Source organism: Bos taurus, chromosome 6, assembly GCF_002263795.3.
Source record: "Bos taurus isolate L1 Dominette 01449 registration number 42190680 breed Hereford chromosome 6, ARS-UCD2.0, whole genome shotgun sequence".
Lineage (NCBI taxonomy): Eukaryota > Metazoa > Chordata > Mammalia > Artiodactyla > Bovidae > Bos > Bos taurus.
This window is the reverse complement of record NC_037333.1, coordinates 37,007,252-37,024,338: the sequence shown is the minus strand read 5'-3', so window position 1 is coordinate 37,024,338 and position 17,087 is coordinate 37,007,252. Positions and strand designations below refer to the sequence as shown.

The following is a 17,087-nucleotide window of genomic DNA, read 5'->3' as shown; positions in this document are numbered from 1 at the left end:
ACACAAAGATAAACTCAAAATGGATTTAAGACCAAAATGTAAGACCAGAAACTATAAAATTCTTAGAGGCAGAACACTCAATGACATAAATCAAAGCAAGATCCTCTATGACCCACCTCCTAGAGTAATGGAAGTAAAAACAAAAGTAAACAAGTGGGACCTGATTAAACTTAAAAGCTTTTGCTCAGAAAAGGAAAATTAGCAAGGTGAAAAGACAATCCTCAAAATTGGAGAAAATAATAGCAAATGAAACAACTGACAAAGGAATAATATCCAAAATATATAAGCAGCTCATACAACTCAATGCCAGAAAAACAAACAACCCAATCAAAAAGTGGGAAAGAGACTTAAACAGACATTTCTCCAGAGAAGACATACAGATGGATAACAATCACATGAGAAAATGCTCAACATCACTCATTATTAGAGAAATACAAATCAAGATTACAATGAGATATCACCTCACACCAGTTGGAATGGCCATCATCAAAAAGTCTACAAACAACAAATGCTGGAGAGGGTGTGGAGAAAAGGCAATGTTCTTCCGTTGGTGGGAATGAAAACTGATACAGCCACTATGGAAGACGGTATGGAGATTCCTTAAAAAATAGAAATAAAACCACCATATGACCCAGCAATCCCACTCCTAGGCATATTCCCTGAGGAAACCAAAATTGAAAAAGATACATGTATCCCACTGATCCTTGCAGCACTATTTACAATAGCTAGAACATGGAAGCAATCAGTGTCCATTGATAGATGAATGATTCATATACACAATTGAATATTACTCAGCCGTAAAAAGGAATGCATTTGAGTCAGTTCTGATGAGGTAGATGAACCTAGAACCTATTATACTGAGTGAAGTGAGTCAGAAAGAGAAAGATAAATGTCATATTCTAACACATATATATGGAATCTAGAAAAATGGTACTGAAGTATTTATTTACAGGGCAGCAATGGAGAAACAGACATAGAGAAGAGACTTATGGACATGAGGGGAGGCGGAGGGGGAGATGTATGGAAAAGTAACATGGAAACTTCCATTACCGTATGTAAAATAGATAGCCAATGGGAATTTGCTGTATGGCTCAGGAAACTCAAACAGGGCATCTGAATCAACCTATAGGGGTGGGATGGGGAGGGAGATGGGAGGGAGGTTCAAAAGGCAGGGGATATATGTATACCTATGGCTGATTTCTGTTGAGGTTCGACAGAAAACAGCAAAATTCTGTAAAGCAATTATCCTTCAATAAAAAAAATTAAAAAAAAAACACATTTGAGTCAGTTCTAATGAGGTGGATGAAACTGGAGCCTATTATATGGAGTGAAGTCAGTCAGAAAGAAAAACACCAATATAGTAAATTGGTGCATATGTATAGAATTTAGAAAGATGGTAATGACGACCCTATATGTGAGACAGCAAGAGAGACACAGATATAAACAACAGACTTTTGGATTCTGTGGGAGGAGGAGAGGGTGGGATGATTTGAGAGAATAGGAATGAAAGATTTATATTACTGTATGTGAAATAGATGGCCAGCCCAAGTTTGATGCATGAAACAGAGCACCCAAAGCTGCTGTACTGGGACAACCACCCAGAGGGATGGGACGGGGAGGGAGGCGGGAGGGGGTTTCAGGACGGGGACACATGTACACCCATGGCTGATTCATGTCAGTGTGTGGCAAAAACCGCCACAGTATTATAAAGTAATTAGCCTCCAATTAAAATAAATTAAAGAAGATACAAATGCAAAAATTCTCAGCAAAAGTATAACGAAATTCAACAGCAAATTTAAAAGGTTATACACTATTATCAAGTGGAATCTACCCCCTGGCATGGAAGGTTGGCACAACCTTATTGTTATATATAACATATATAAGATATATATAAATTATATAATATATATATAAATCAATAAGGGTGATATGCAACGTTAAAATAATGAATAAATATTGATATATGATCTTTTCAGTAGATTCAGAAAAACTATTTGACAAAATTCAATGTCCTTTTTGACAAAATCTCTCAAACTGGGAACAGGAGCATATCTCAATACAAGGCCATACATACAGTATAGACCCACAACTAACCTCGTACACCTAATGGTGAAAAACTGAAAGCTTTTCTTTAAAAATTGGGAACAAGCATATCCACATTCACTACTCTTATTAAAGATAGTACTGTAGTCCTAACAAAAACAATCTGACACAAAAATAAGAAATATAAAGGCCTCCAAAATGGAGAGGAAGAAGTGAAGCTTTCTCTATTTTCAGAAAACATGATCTTGTATAGGACTCCCCCCAAAATGGATGACCTTGTATATGACTCCTCCACAAAATGGTAGAACTAATAAATTCAATCAAGTTTCAGGGTACAGAATCAACATATAAAACTCGGTTTTAAATCTATACACTAACAACAAAATATCTGAAAGACATAAAATAATTCCATTTACAATTACATGAGAAAAATCCATACGAATAAATTTATCCAAGAGAGTTTTGAAAGACTTCTGTACCAAAAACTATAAGACGTGAAGGAAAGAAATTGAAGACAACACAAATAAATGTTAAGATAATCTTTGCCCATTAATTAAAAGAATTAATATTGTTAAAATGGTTATGCTTCCCAAAGCAATATGCAAGTTCAGTGCTATCCCTATCAAAATGTCAGTAGCATTTATTACAGAAATAGAACAAAAAATTCTAAAATTTGCATGGAACTACAAAAGAATTCAAACAGTGAAAGCAATCATGAGAAAGAAAAAACCCACAAAACTAAAGGCTGTGTGTTTTAAGATTTGAAATTCTACTACAAACTATGATAATAAAGACAGTTTAGTATTGGCATAATAACAAATACAGAGCAAAGAAATAAACCTAAGCATATATGGTCAATTAATATATGACAAAGAAGCCAAGGACACACAATGAAGAAATACAATAATCTCTTTAATAAACACTATTGGGAAAACTGGCAGCCACATGCAAAACAATGAAACTGGACCACTATCTAACACCATACACAAAAAATAAAATGGGTTAAAGACTTGAATGGAAGATGTAAAACCATAAAACTCATAGAAGAAAATGTGAATGTAGTAAGTTCCTTGACATAGATCTTGGAGATGATTTTTTGAATCTGACAAAAAAAGTGAAAGCAATAGAAGCAAATGGTAGGGCATCAGTCTTAAAAGCTTATGTACAGAGGAACCATCAAAAAATAAGAAGGCAACCTACTGAATGACAGAAGATATTTTTAAATCATATACAGATGAGGTGGTAATATCCAAAATATTAAAATTCATACAGTTCATTAAGGAAAAAGCAAAAACAGCAAAAAAAAAAAAAAAAAATACAAGCAATCCTGCTAAAAACTGGACTGGCCAGAAAATATAAATACACATTTTTTTCCAAAGTAGATAGCTATATAGATGGCCAACAGACACATGAAAGGATGCTCAACATCACTTAAATTGGCAAAATGCAAATCAAAACCACAATGACATATAACCTCATACCTGACTATTATCAAAAAGACAACAAGTGGTGATGAGAATGTGGATAAAAGGGAATTCTAGCATATTGTTGGTGGGAATGTAAATTGGTTCAGTCACTATGGAAAACAGTATGGAAAGTCCTCAAAAAATTAAAAATATAACTACTATACAATAATGCAGTGTCACTTTTGAATATGTATCTGGAAAAAAAGGAAACACTAATTGGACAATCTATATGTACCACCATGTTCATTACAGCATTATTTCCAATAGTAAAGATATGGAAACAACCTAAGAGCCACTGAGAGGTGAACTGAAAAAGATGTGATATATGTGTGTGTGTATACAAATATATATATACACATATATGAGAATTATATATGTGCATGTGTCTGAATATTTCTGTACACATATATACACATAGATTGGATACATAAATATCTATATATAAGTGAATATATAGATGTGACATGTATATGTATGTATACATACATACAGACATATACACATACATGTATGTATAATAATATATGTGCATATGTCTGTATATTTCTGTACAGTTCAGTTGCTCAGTTGTGTCTGACTCTTTGCCACCCCATGAACCACAGCACGCCCATTGGACTATTCTTCAGCCATAACAGGATGAAATATTGCCATTTGTGACAACCTGGATAGATCTTGGGATTATCAGTTTAAGGGAAGTACATCAGAAAAAGACAAATACTGTATGATTTCACATTTATATGGAACCAAAAACACAAAACTCATAAATACATAGATCGATGGTGCTAGAAGGGAAGTGCGGTAGAGGGTTGCACAAATGGGTGAAGGGGGTCAAGAGCTACAAATTCCAGTTATGTAATAATGAACATACAATGTATAGCATGGTGACCTAGCTACTTTCAAACTGGTAGTACAATAATTTTGACTAAGAAAGTAACTGTTCAGTTCTCAATGGAAAAAAGTAAATTTTGTAACTTGTTATGATAAGTAGTAATGAGACTAATTATGTTGATCATTTTGCAATGTATATGAATGTTGAATCATTGCATTGTAGCCCTATAATTACTGTGATTTTATATGTCAATTAAATTTCAATAAATAAAACTCTATAACATGCCAAAACAGTGATGCCACACAATTAGATATAAATTACCTTCTGTTAAGTAATTACAGAGAAAAGTCAAACGTACCAAGATTAAATATGCAGGAAAAAAAATTAAAACTACAACACATTGGAGAGCTGGGAGAGGATGGTGGAACTGGAAGACCCAGAACTCACCTCCTCTCACAGGCAAACCAAGAGCACTTCTTTTTGCAGAGTGATCATCAATGAAAGAGACCTGGAACCTATCAGAAAAGGCCTTCTTCAACTAAAGATACAAAGGATTGATGAGGTGTGTGGTAGGGATGGAGTTGCGATATAGGTAAGTCCCATACCCCTAGACTGACAACTCCCAAAAGGGAAATAATTAAAATTGCAGAGGTTCTCTCAATGGAGAGAGAGATTCAACCCCACGTTGGCCTCCCCAGCCTGGGGGTCCTACACTGGGAAAACAAGACCCCAGAGAAGTTGGCTTTGAAGGCCACTGAGACTCTATTTCAGGAGTCCCAGAGGGGAGGGGGAAATAGAGACTCACTCTTAACGGGCACACACAAAGGTCTTACATACTCTGGGACCCAGGGAAGAAGTAGTAATATGATAGGAGCCTGGGGCAGACCTGCCTGATGACCTTGGAGTCTCCTGGAAAGGCAGGAGGCAACTGCAGCTCACCCTGGGGACACAGACACTGGTGGCAGCCATTTTTGGAAACTTTTTCTAACACATAGAACAAGTGCTGGCAAATGCTATTTTGGAATCCTCCTTCCAGCTTATACACCCAATACCCAGCCTTACCCAGAACAAAGGGCCTTCAGGTGCCAGTGCTGGGACACTTCTGGACAAGCTAACACAGCACGAACACAACTCAGCCACTGGCAGAAAGACCGACTTCAGACGCTGTGAGTTGACCACCGCAGGGCAACGCAAGTGACCATCAACCAACCAATGGATAAAGGGAAGTGATATATATCAGAATATACAAATGGAATACACTCCCTTTTCAAGTGCACATGGAAATTTCTCCAGGATAAATCACATAAGAGGCTTCAAAGAACCCTCACGAAATTTAAGAAAACTGAAATCATATTGAGTATTTGTTTTCCAAATGCAATGCTCTGAGACTACAAATTGAATATAACTGCAAAAAACAAAAACACGAGAAGTCTAAACAACACGTTACTAATCAACCAATGGATCACTGAAGAAATCAAAGAGGAAATAGATATCTAGAGACAAAATAAAAAGAAAATTCAAATTATGGGACACAGCAAAATTAGTTCTAAAAGGGAAGTTTACAGTGATACATGCTTACCATAGCAAACAAGAAATATCTCAAATGTACAATCTAACCTGACACTCAGAGGAGCAAGAATAAGAACAAAATTCAAAGTTAGTGAAATTTTTAAAAACCAGAGAGATTAGAGCAGAAATAAATAGAGACTACAAATCAATAGAAAATACTACAAATCAAATCAATGAAACGAAGAGCTGGTTCTTTGAAAAGTTAAACAAAATTTAGCCAGATTCATGAATGAAAAAAAAAAAGAGGGGGCCCAAATCAATAAAATCAGATATGAAGAAGGGGGAGGTACAACCGACACAACAGAAATACCAGCAAGCATGACATTGCTATGAAGAGTCATATGCTGAAAAACTGGACAGTCAATCTAGGAGAAATGGACAAACCCCTAGAAACATACAATCATCTAAGACTGAATGAGAAAGAAATAGGATATATTATCAAATGAATGATCAGCAATAAAATTGAATCAGTTATTTAAAAAAAACTTCCAGCAAATGAAAGTCCATGAGCAGATGGCCTCACAAGTGAATTCTACCAAACATTTAGAGAAAAGTTAACACCTCTTCTTCTCAAACTATTCCAAAAAATTGCAGAGTCGGGAATTGTGGGGTTGGGGAAAATGGGTGCAAGATCATGAGCAAACTGAGGACACTTGATAACTGATGACTGAGTATTTGAGGGCATTAGTCATTAACAGGATATGAGAAATGGCTGGAGTCATTGGAATGAGAGGAGGATAAAGGGCAGGGAGGAGGAGGATATGAAGTGTCAAAGGTTTGGAAGTAGTAGAAGGGGAGGAGGGTTGGGTTGAGAGCTCTGGAATCCGGGGTAGAAGCTCCATCTGGATGGATGTCTAAAATGCACAGGATGGAAGTGGGAGAGCAATAAAGGAGCCAGGAGGGGGAGGAATTAGTTCTGGAGATATCCCGAGGTTACAGGGGCAGAGATATTGAGGTCACAAAGAGCAATAGAGAAGGATGGAGTAGAGGGATGGAGGAGGGGTGACGGTAGATGCAGCGGGTGGAGTGAGGGTCCCTACTTGTTCCTTCTCCTCACTAATCCCATGCCTTGCATTCAAATCATAGCCTAATTGTGAAGAGCTTCTAGTTTGAGACCTTGAGATAATAACCTCACTTATATCAAATACTTGTGATGATCCCTTCAACCGAATACACAGTAAACAATTAGAGAAATGAATGGATAAGCCATGACCCATATTTTACCTCTCTTTTAGGGACACCCGATGCCAGGTGTGACCAGGGAGGGTTCACATGGAAACAAACACCAGAATGAAATGGATTCTGCCTAGTACCTGAAAGGTCATGTAAGTAGCTTTCCCCTTCCACTGTGGTCTTAAAGGATCACTGGCTGCGACTTTAAACTTTACAGAGGCTAATAAAGGTTGTAACATCTGAGTAAATCTCTCTGGCAAATGACAAGCGCACAGTCAATAGTGCAACAACTACTGAGAATCTCTCTGTTTATAAGTAGGTTACAGTGCATTGTTTAGGAAACCTCGCGGCTGATGTTGAAGGTAATACTCGTAACACTCTGGGGTTTCGGCACTAGGAGTTTCATAGTAACCAAGAGGAGGCAGATCCTGGGACCTACCTCTCTCTCTTTCCTTCTGTTTCCCTGTCATTGATTTTTAAAGAAATGTTTGCATACAGTAGGAACTAACTGTACATCTAGTGTGGAGGAATACAGAAAGCAAGGGTATCTTAGAAGTTCAGATGAGTTCAGAGAGTTTTCAATGTTCATGTATACTTCCACTTTTTTCCTAATATGTTAGATAAACTTTTAAGTAAAAGCCAATCAGTTCTCCTAAATAGATGTATTTTTTATACTCCCATCGGTAGTACATGGTACTTTTAATTCCTCCCCTTTCTCAATAAAACTTAGTATACCAATTTTTTGCTGTATTTTGTCTCATTAATTTATGCAGCTAGAAATTTGAAGTGGCATCTCACTCTTGTTTCTCTACCAGACATGTAAGTAAAGAAAATGTGACATATATGAATGAATATTATTCATCCTTCAAAAAAGGACATCCTTCCATGTTAGATAACATGAATGAACATGAAGGACATCATGAAGTAGAATAAGGCAACACAGAAAGGAAAATACTGTATTATCTCAATTGTGTGTGGAATCTGCTAAAGCCCAACTCATAAAACAGAGCAGAATATCAATTGTCTGGAACTTGCTGTGGGGATAATAGATGTTGGTCAGATGGTACAAAAATTCAGTTATACAGGATGAATGAGTTCCAGAAATCTAAGCTCAGCCTGGTGAAACAGTTAACATAAGGCATATTATACTTGAGATTTGCTAAGAGATGTATTTGAAGTGTTTCACCAGAAAAAAATACAAAGTCAGATGACAGATATATTAAGTAGCTTGAATGTGGTTTATCGTTTCACATCATGCATATTTATTTACATTTTTGAATTTGAACTGGATCTCTGGGAATGGAAAGAAGGGTACTGGATGGGATGGCTCATGAAGCGCAGGACTTAATGAGACTCCAAGCAGAAATGAATAGGACACTGTAAAATCAGTTACATTCAATAAAAAGGTCTCCAAAACATATAGGTCTTTGTTCCCACATATCTGCTTTTATTTCAGCCAAATGTGAGCACAAGCCACTGAGATGTGGGAGGAACAGCCAATGAAGCCCTGTAACCTGTGCAGCAAAGGGAGGGTCCAGGGAGGGACAGGGCTGCACACAGCCCGGTGGGGGAGTCTGGGCAGGGCTGGGAAGGAGCTGTTCTGCACGGCTCTGCCCGTCTCCGGGGTACTCCCCTCACTGTCTCTCCTGAGCCTGCCCAACAGTTCCTATTATTTTAACTCAGTCACTTTCCTGACTAGTTTATAAAATAAAAGTACTATAACATAAGCACAATTTTCTGGGACAATTATACTAGAAACTATTTTATTCTTTATAATTTCAAAGAACTGCAAGTCACTGTCATCATCAATATCGTTGTAACCCTCCAGGCACTTGATGACCCTTCACGGGCTGACACCAGCGGTCTCACACAACAGAGAAAGGGTAGCCGAGGTCCTCGACAAGGCACCAACCGACAATCCTCAACTCAAACATTTAACTGTTTGTAATGTTCTTTGGGTCAGGCTCCGTGAAAGAGTTCAAGTAACTTCAGCCATTCACAGAAATCTTCTCACGTGTTTGCCTGTGCTCCACAGAACATGTATTTCCTTACAGGGGCCATGTGGTATGGCCAGTGATATGGAGAAGGGCAAGTGAGGATAACATTCCCCGAATGAAGAAGGAGGGGCTTCAAATCAAAACCGCTAAGTCCTGTCAGACTCACACATCCTCCTCCTCGCTGCATGGCACGTTGTTTGATGCTTGACAGTGGGGTGACCATACTGAAACTATGAGAGAATAAAAACGTGTGCACAATGGCTGCACGTGACAAAGCCAGAGAGAAGAAGTAAAAGAAGAAAGTACTTTATAAGTCTTCATAACCATTTTATCAGCCTGAGCATCTACTATTCCCTGTGCAAACAGCATCAAACATACATCTTCTTTCTATGCACATGCATTAGTCATTCTTAGTACAGCGGAAAACAAACTACCAGCTATAGAAAATGACGTTATATCTCATTCATACCAATGTTACATGTGAGCATAGCCTGCTACCCAGTTCCATTGCATCAATTACCACAACCGAAACAAAAACCCTCCTTCCACTCAAGATGGATAAAATGACAACATGGGCTGTGAAAAGTGAGAACTTCTAGCCTAGAAACAAAATAAACTGTTTAAAAAACAAATGCTCACTGCCTCTGACCGGTGGACTTCTCACACAACTAAGTGACACGTGCTGTGGAACCCGGAACTTTGACAAGAGCACCACTCTTTCAAGAGAATGTGAGGAAGGTCCCTGCCACAGGTGGGTCAGCTTTCCTGGAAGGCCACTCATTTACAGGCGGTATTTTAAAAAACTGTTTATTTGTTCATATAGGCTGCGCCGGGTCTTAGTTGCGGCTGGTGGGATCTGGGTCCCTGATGAGGGACTGAACCTGGATTGAGTCTTACCCTCTGGACCACCAGTGAAGTCCCTAAAGGACATGTAATGTATGTTACAGCTTTATATCTAGCGTCCTGTTTTCTGTGAAACCACAGCACATGCCTTGCTGACCTGCCTACTATCATGTCCAAAATGCTTTTTCATCTCCAACATTTAGTTCAGCGTGTGATATTTTAAAGCTATATTCACCAAGTTTGTTTCAATCAACACCAACTGTCCATCAAATTGCACTGATCTAAGTCTGGGGAAATGTAAACATCTGTGTATATAACAGCATCAAGTCTTCAGTACTTCCCAGAAATTTGTTTACATCACAAGGACAGAATCTGATGTCCCAGATTCTCAGAACCCCAGCACACTTGCCCACTCTCCAATATCATCATTTGTACATCAGAATACACCACCACCAGGTGCTAGGACCTTGGAGTGATTAAAGGGAGCTTCCTCGCAGTTGTCTCCCTCCATTTCCAAAGAACTGTCTACATTTACTTTCAACAAGTCTTACATGTGTCCAAAAAAAACACCATGATCCTATTTTGTCAGTTTTCACACATCCCCTAGAGCTAACCACCTGTCTTAAAACTCTAGTCCACTGAAGCTGTGCCATTCTTACCACAGTTAAGTGATCACAGTGCTGCACTTGAATCACTTGAATTTAAGTTAAATTCATCACTTAAATTTCTCATTGTTTCAGAAAAAAACAAAGTACACGTCAGATTATACAGTGGAAGTGACAAATAGATTCAAGGGATTAGATCTGATAGAGACCCTGAAGAAGGATGGATGGAGTTTCATGATATTGTACAAGAGGCAGTGATGAAGACCATCCCCAAGACAAAGAAATGCAAAAAGCTGAGGAGGCCTTACAAATAGCTGAGAAAACAAGAGAAGCTAAAGGGAAGGGAGAAAGGAAAGATATTTGAATGCAGAGTTCAAAAGAATAGCAAGGAGAGATAAGAAAGCCTTCCTCACTGATCAATGCAAAGAAATAGAGGAAAACAACAGAATAGGAAAGAGCAAGATCTCTTCAAGAAAATCAGTGTTACCAAGGGAACATTTCATGCAAGGATAGGCACAATAAAGGACATAAATTAAGATATTAAGAAGAGGTAGCAAGAATACACAGAAGAACTGTACAAAAAAGATCTTCACAACCAAGATAATCACGATGGTGTGATCACTCACCTAGAGCCAGACATCCTGGAATGCGAAGTCAAGTGGGCCTTAGGAAGCATCACTACGAATAAAGCTAGTGGAGGTGATGGAATTCCAGTTGAGCTATTTCAAATCCTAAAAGATGATGCTGTGAAAGTGCTGCACTCAATATGCCAGCCAATTTGGAAAACTCAGCAGTGGCCACAGGACTGGAAAAGGTCAGTTTTCATTCTAATCCCAAAGAAAGGCAATGCCAAAGAATGCTCAAACTACCACACAATTGCTCTCACACACTAGCAAAGTAATGCTCAAAATTCTCCAAGCCAGGATTCAATAGTATGAGAACTGTGAACTTCCAGATGTTCAAACTGAAAAGGCAGAGGAAGTAGAGATCAAATTGCCAACATCTGTTGGATCATCGAAAAAGCAAGAGAGTTCCAGAAAAACATCTATTTCTGCTTTATTGACTATGCCAAAGCCTTTGACTGTGTGCATCACAACAAACTGTGGAAAATCCTTCAAGAGATGGGAATACCAGACCACCTGACCTGCCTCCTGAGAAATCTGTATGCAGGTCAAGAAGCTACAGTTAGAACCAGACATGGAACAACAGACTGGTTCCAAATCAGGAAAGGAGTACATCAAGGCTGTATATCGTCACCCTGCTATTTAACTTATATGTAGAGTCCATCATATGAAATACCAGGCTGGTTGAAGCACAAGCTGGAATCAAGATTGCTGGGAGAAATATCAATAACCTCAGATATGCAGATGACACCACCCTTATGGCAGAAAGTGAAGAAGAACTAAAGAGCCTCTTGATGAAAGTGAAAGAGGAGAGTAAAAAAAGTTGGCTTAAAACTTAACATTCAGAAAACTAAGATCACGGCATCTGGTCCCATCACTTTATGGCAAATAGATGGGGAAACAATGGAAACAGTGTTTTCTTGGTCTCCAAAATCACTGCAGTTGGTGACTATAGCCATGAAATTAAAAGACACTTGCTCCTTGAAAGAAAAACTATGACCTAGACAGCATATTAAAAAGCAGAGACATTAGTTTCCCAACAAAGGTCCATCTAATCAAAGCTATGGTTTTTCCAGTAGTCATGTATGGATGTGAGAGTTGGACTATAAAGAAAGCTGAGCCCAGAAGAATAGATGTTTTTGAACTGTGGTGTTGGAGAAGACACTTGAAAGTCTCTTGCACTGCAAGGAGATCCGACCAGTCTACCCTAAAGGAAATCAGTCCTGAATATTCATTGGAAGGACTGATGTTGAAGCTGAAACTCCAATAGTTTGGCCACATGATGTGAAGAACTGACTCATGGAGAAGACCGTGATGCTGAGAAAGATTGAGGGCAGGAGGAGGAGGGGATGACAGAGGATCAGATGGTTGGATGGCATCACCGACTCAATGGACATGAGTTTGATTAAACTCTGGGAGTTGGTGACGGACAGGGAGGCCTGGCATGCTGCAGTCCATGGGGTCACAATGAGTCAGACACAACTAGGCGACTGAACTGGCTGACACGTCAGAAGCTACCAGGGCCTGCATGGATGACTGTGGGTGCAGAGAGCAGTGAGAACCTAAGTGCAAATTGGCACTTGCCGTCTACCCTACAAGGATTAAATCATGAGCTGCGGCAGCTGCTGACCTTCAACACCCCCTGAAGGAGTTCAGGGTGGAGAGCAGAAATGAGGCACTCTGTGCTCTGGGAAAACTGGCATGACAGGTTCTTAGATAGTTAGAAATTATCAGGAGCTAATTTTATGAGCCCAAATCTTATACCTCCTCATATCTAGAAAAGCACTAAAATCCTTCACGGTGACGATTGTTTCTTGAGACTAGCAGAAGTTTCATGAGACCAGCAGAAACTTTCTACAAAAAATAGTGTTTGATTGCAAGAACTCCCCCTTTACCAAAATCATATATATACTACCCTTCCCCTTACTTCTTTGGAACAGTTTCTCAAAGCTATATGAGCTGATGTCTCCCGGGCTGCAGTCCTCATGTTGCCCCAAACTAAACGCTTGTGAATTGTTTTCAACGGACACCTTTGTGCATAACAAAGTCAAAGAAAATGGCTGTGATTCATAGGTAGCAGATATGACTATGAGGTCACATCAAAGAACTGGAAATAATTAGGAAATAAGTAGATTTTTCTTCTAAGTTCAGTGTGTCAGTTGTGCAACCAGAGAATAGGTATCCTCTCATGCAGAATTTATGTGCCCAAAAACAGTGGATATTTAAGAATGGATGTCAAAGAATGAATTTGGACCCTTACATAACACCACATACAAATTTTCACTCAAAAGGGATAGAAGATTTTATGCATAAACCTATAAACATAAATCTTCTAGAAGAAAAGACAGAGAGGAAGTTTTATGACATTTGATTTACCAATGATTTCTTGGATTTCAAATCAAAAGCTCAGTCAACAAAAGCAAATGAAGTCAAACAGGATTACATCATTTGTAAAAAATTGTCACCTTAGAGGAAACAATCAATGAGGTGAAAAGGCTACCTGTGGGATGAGAGGAAATTTTTGCAAAGCACGTGTCTTATAGGGAGCTAAGGTCCAGGCTAAATAAAGAGCTCAAACAACAAAGCAACATCATAAAACACTAGCACAGTGTATGAGAAAAGGAATTCATAGACATTAATCCATGTAAGATACACAAATGGACAAAAAATGTGAAAGGTACTCAAAATCAGTAACGATTAAAAAACCACAGTGAGGTATCACTTCACGTCCATTCAGATGGCCACTAGAGAGAGAGATCTCAAATGATGGCAAGGCTGTAGAGAAATTGGAATCTTTATGTGGTGTTAAGGCAAGTACACATTGGTGCAACCACTATGGAGGTTTCTCAAAAATTAAAAATAAAATTATGATACTGTTGCAGTGAAAAGGAAGAAAGAATGAGTTTTTCTTTTCCTTTCATGAGAACAAAGATAGAGAGAAGAGTGAGTAGGCCTGATCATTCCTAGATTTTACTTTAACTTTTCCTAATCTGAAGTTTGTAATTAAAGTTGCTTTTGTCAAAACTAACCTGACACCATATAATTTAAATCCTGTAATATTGCCCCCTAACTCTGCATAAGCTATATTCTGCACTTTTAAGTCTATGCTAATTACATCCTGTACCTGGTGCTTGCCTTTATGCAGACCACCCCTTCTAGTTTTCTTTCTTTTTACATTTCAGAAAGAAGGTCGAATTACAATAAATCAGGAGAGACAAACAGACTCAAATGCCTGTATACTTGACTCCAGCTATGACTACTGAAACAAAGCAAGGAGGAGGAGATGCAAGACCTTCATTACTTTGAGCCTTATCATTTACCCTAAGACTCTGAGACCAGGCCACATAAAGTCTCTTGGTTCCCCTAGGATCTGGGCACAGTTCTTGAAGCACTGACCTGCTCCATCGCCTCCTTGACTGGCTAAAGATTAAAGCCGTCTTTCTATTTCCTCCATATTCTGTCTCTAATTTTTAAAATTCGGCTTCAATGGGCAGAGAAAGCCAAGATTTGGTGATAACACATGATGCTACCATCCCATATCTGGGTATGTATATAAAAGACTTCAAAGGAGGATCTGCAGGAGATATTTGCACACCCAGGTGCATGGCAGCATTATTCACAACATCACCAACAGATGGAAGCAGCCCAATGTTTATGAATACATGAAGGCATAAAGAACTGTATGAAAAGGCAAACAGACATGACATGGGAAGATGAGCTCCCAGGTCAGTAGGGGTCCAATATGCTACTGCTGCTAAGTCACTCAGTCATGTCCGACTCTGTGTGACCCCATAGATGGCAGCCCACCAGGCTCCCCCGTCTCCAGGCAAGAACACTGGAGTGGGTTGCCATTTCCTTCTCCAATGCATGAAAGTGAAAAGTGAAAGTGAAGTCGCTCAGTCGTATCCGACTCTTAGCGACCCCATGGACTGCAGCCTACCAGGCTCCTCCGTCCATGGGATTTTCCAGGCAAGAGTACTGGAGTAGGGTGCCATTGCCTTCTCCGAATGTGCTACTGGGGAAGAGCAAAGAAATAGGTCCAGAAAGAATGAAGAGGCTGGGCCAAAGTAGAAAGGACACTCAGTTGTGGATGTGTCTGGTGGTGAAAGTAAAGTCCAATGCTATAAAGAACAATATTGCATAGGATCCAAGAACGTTAGGTCAATGAATCAAGGTAAATTGGACAAGGTCAAGCAGGAGATGGCAAGAGTAAATACCGCCATTTTAGGAATCAGTGAGCTAAAATGGATAGGAATGGGCAAATTCAATTTAGATGACCATTGTATCTAAGATTGTGGGCAAGAATCCCTTACAAGAAAGGGAGTGGCCCTCATAGTTAACAAGAGTCCAAATTGCTTGGGTTCAATCTCAAAAATGACAAAATGATCACTGTTTGTTTCCAAGGCAAACCATTCAATATCACAGTAATTCAAGTCTATGCCCCAACCACTGACACGGAAGAAGCTGAAGGTGAATGGTTGTGTATGAAGGCCTACAAGACCTTCTAGAACTAACACCCAAAAAAGATATCCTTTTCATCATAGGGGATCGGAAGGCAAAAGTAGGAAGTCAAGATATACCTAGTTCAGTTCAGTCACTCAGTCATGTCCGACTCTGTGACCCCATGAATCACAGCATGCCAGGCCTCCCTGTCCATCACCAACTCCGGGAGTTTACTCAAACTCATGTCCGTTGAGTCAGTGATGCCATCCAGCCATCTCATCCTCTGTCATGCCCTTCTCCTCCTGCCCCCAGTCCCTCCCAGCATCAGAGTCTTTTCCAATGCGTCAACTCTTCATATGAGGTGGCCAAAGTACTGGAGTTTCAGCTTTAGCATCAGTCCTTCCAATGAACACCCAGAACTGATCTCCTTTAGAATGGACTGGTTGGATCTCCTTGCAGTCCAGGGGACTCTCAAGAGTCTTCTCCAACACCACAGTTCAAAAGCATCAATTCTTCGGTGCTCAGCTTTCTTCACAGTCCAACTCTCACATCCATACATGACCGCTGGAAAAAACCATAGCCTTGACTAGATGGACCTTTGTTGGCAAAGTAATGTCTGTGCTTTTTAATATGCTATCTAGGTTGGTCATAACTTTCCTTCCAAGGAGTAAGCATCTTTTAATTTCATGGCTGCAGTCACCACCTGCAGTGATTTTGGAGCCCCCCCCAAAAAAAGTCTGACACTGTTTCCCTATATATTTGCCATGAAGTGATAGGACCAGATGCCATGATTTTCATTTTCTAAATGTTGAGCTTTAAAGCCAACTTTTTCATTCTCCTCTTTCACTTTCATCAAGAGGCTCTTTAGTTCCTCTTCACTTTCTGCCATAAGGGTGGTGTCATCTGCATATCTAAGGTTATTGATATTTCTCCCAGCAATCTTGATTCCAGCTTGTGCTTCTTCCAGCCCAGCATTTCTCATGATGTACTCTGCATATAAGTTAAATAAGCAGGGTGACAATATATAGCCTTGACATACTCCATTTCCTATTTGGAACCAGTCTGTTGTTCCATGTCCAGATAAAGGACAGAAATGGTATGGACCTAACAGAAGCAGAAGATATTAAGAAGGGGTGGCAAGAATACACAGAAGAACTGTACAAAAAGATCTTTACGACCCAGATAATCACAATGGTGTTATCACTGACCTAGAGCCAGACATCCTGGAATGGGAGGTCAAGTGGGCCTTAGAAAGCATCACTACGAATAAAGCTAGTGGAGGTAATGGAATTCCAGTTGAGCTATTTCAAATCCTGAAAGATGATGCTGTGAAAGTCCTGCACTAAATACACCAGCCAATTTGGAAAACTCAGCAGTGGCCACAGGACTGGAAAAGGTCAGTTTTCATTCCAATCCCAAAGAAAGGCAAAGCCAAAGAATGCTCAAACTACCGCACAATTGCACTCATCTCATACGCTAGTAAAGTAATGCTTAAA

At 39.4% G+C, this 17,087-nt stretch overlaps 1 long non-coding RNA gene across 1 annotated transcript; it reads left to right on the top strand.

Moving 5' to 3' along the window:
• The first annotated feature begins 9,734 nt into the window (after positions 1 to 9,734).
• LOC112447150 (uncharacterized) lies at positions 9,735 to 14,601 on the top strand. Its single transcript, XR_003035260.2, has 2 exons — positions 9,735 to 9,828; positions 14,331 to 14,601. It is a non-coding gene; the product is annotated as an uncharacterized lncRNA (long non-coding RNA).
• Positions 14,602 to 17,087: the final 2,486 nt, after the last annotated feature.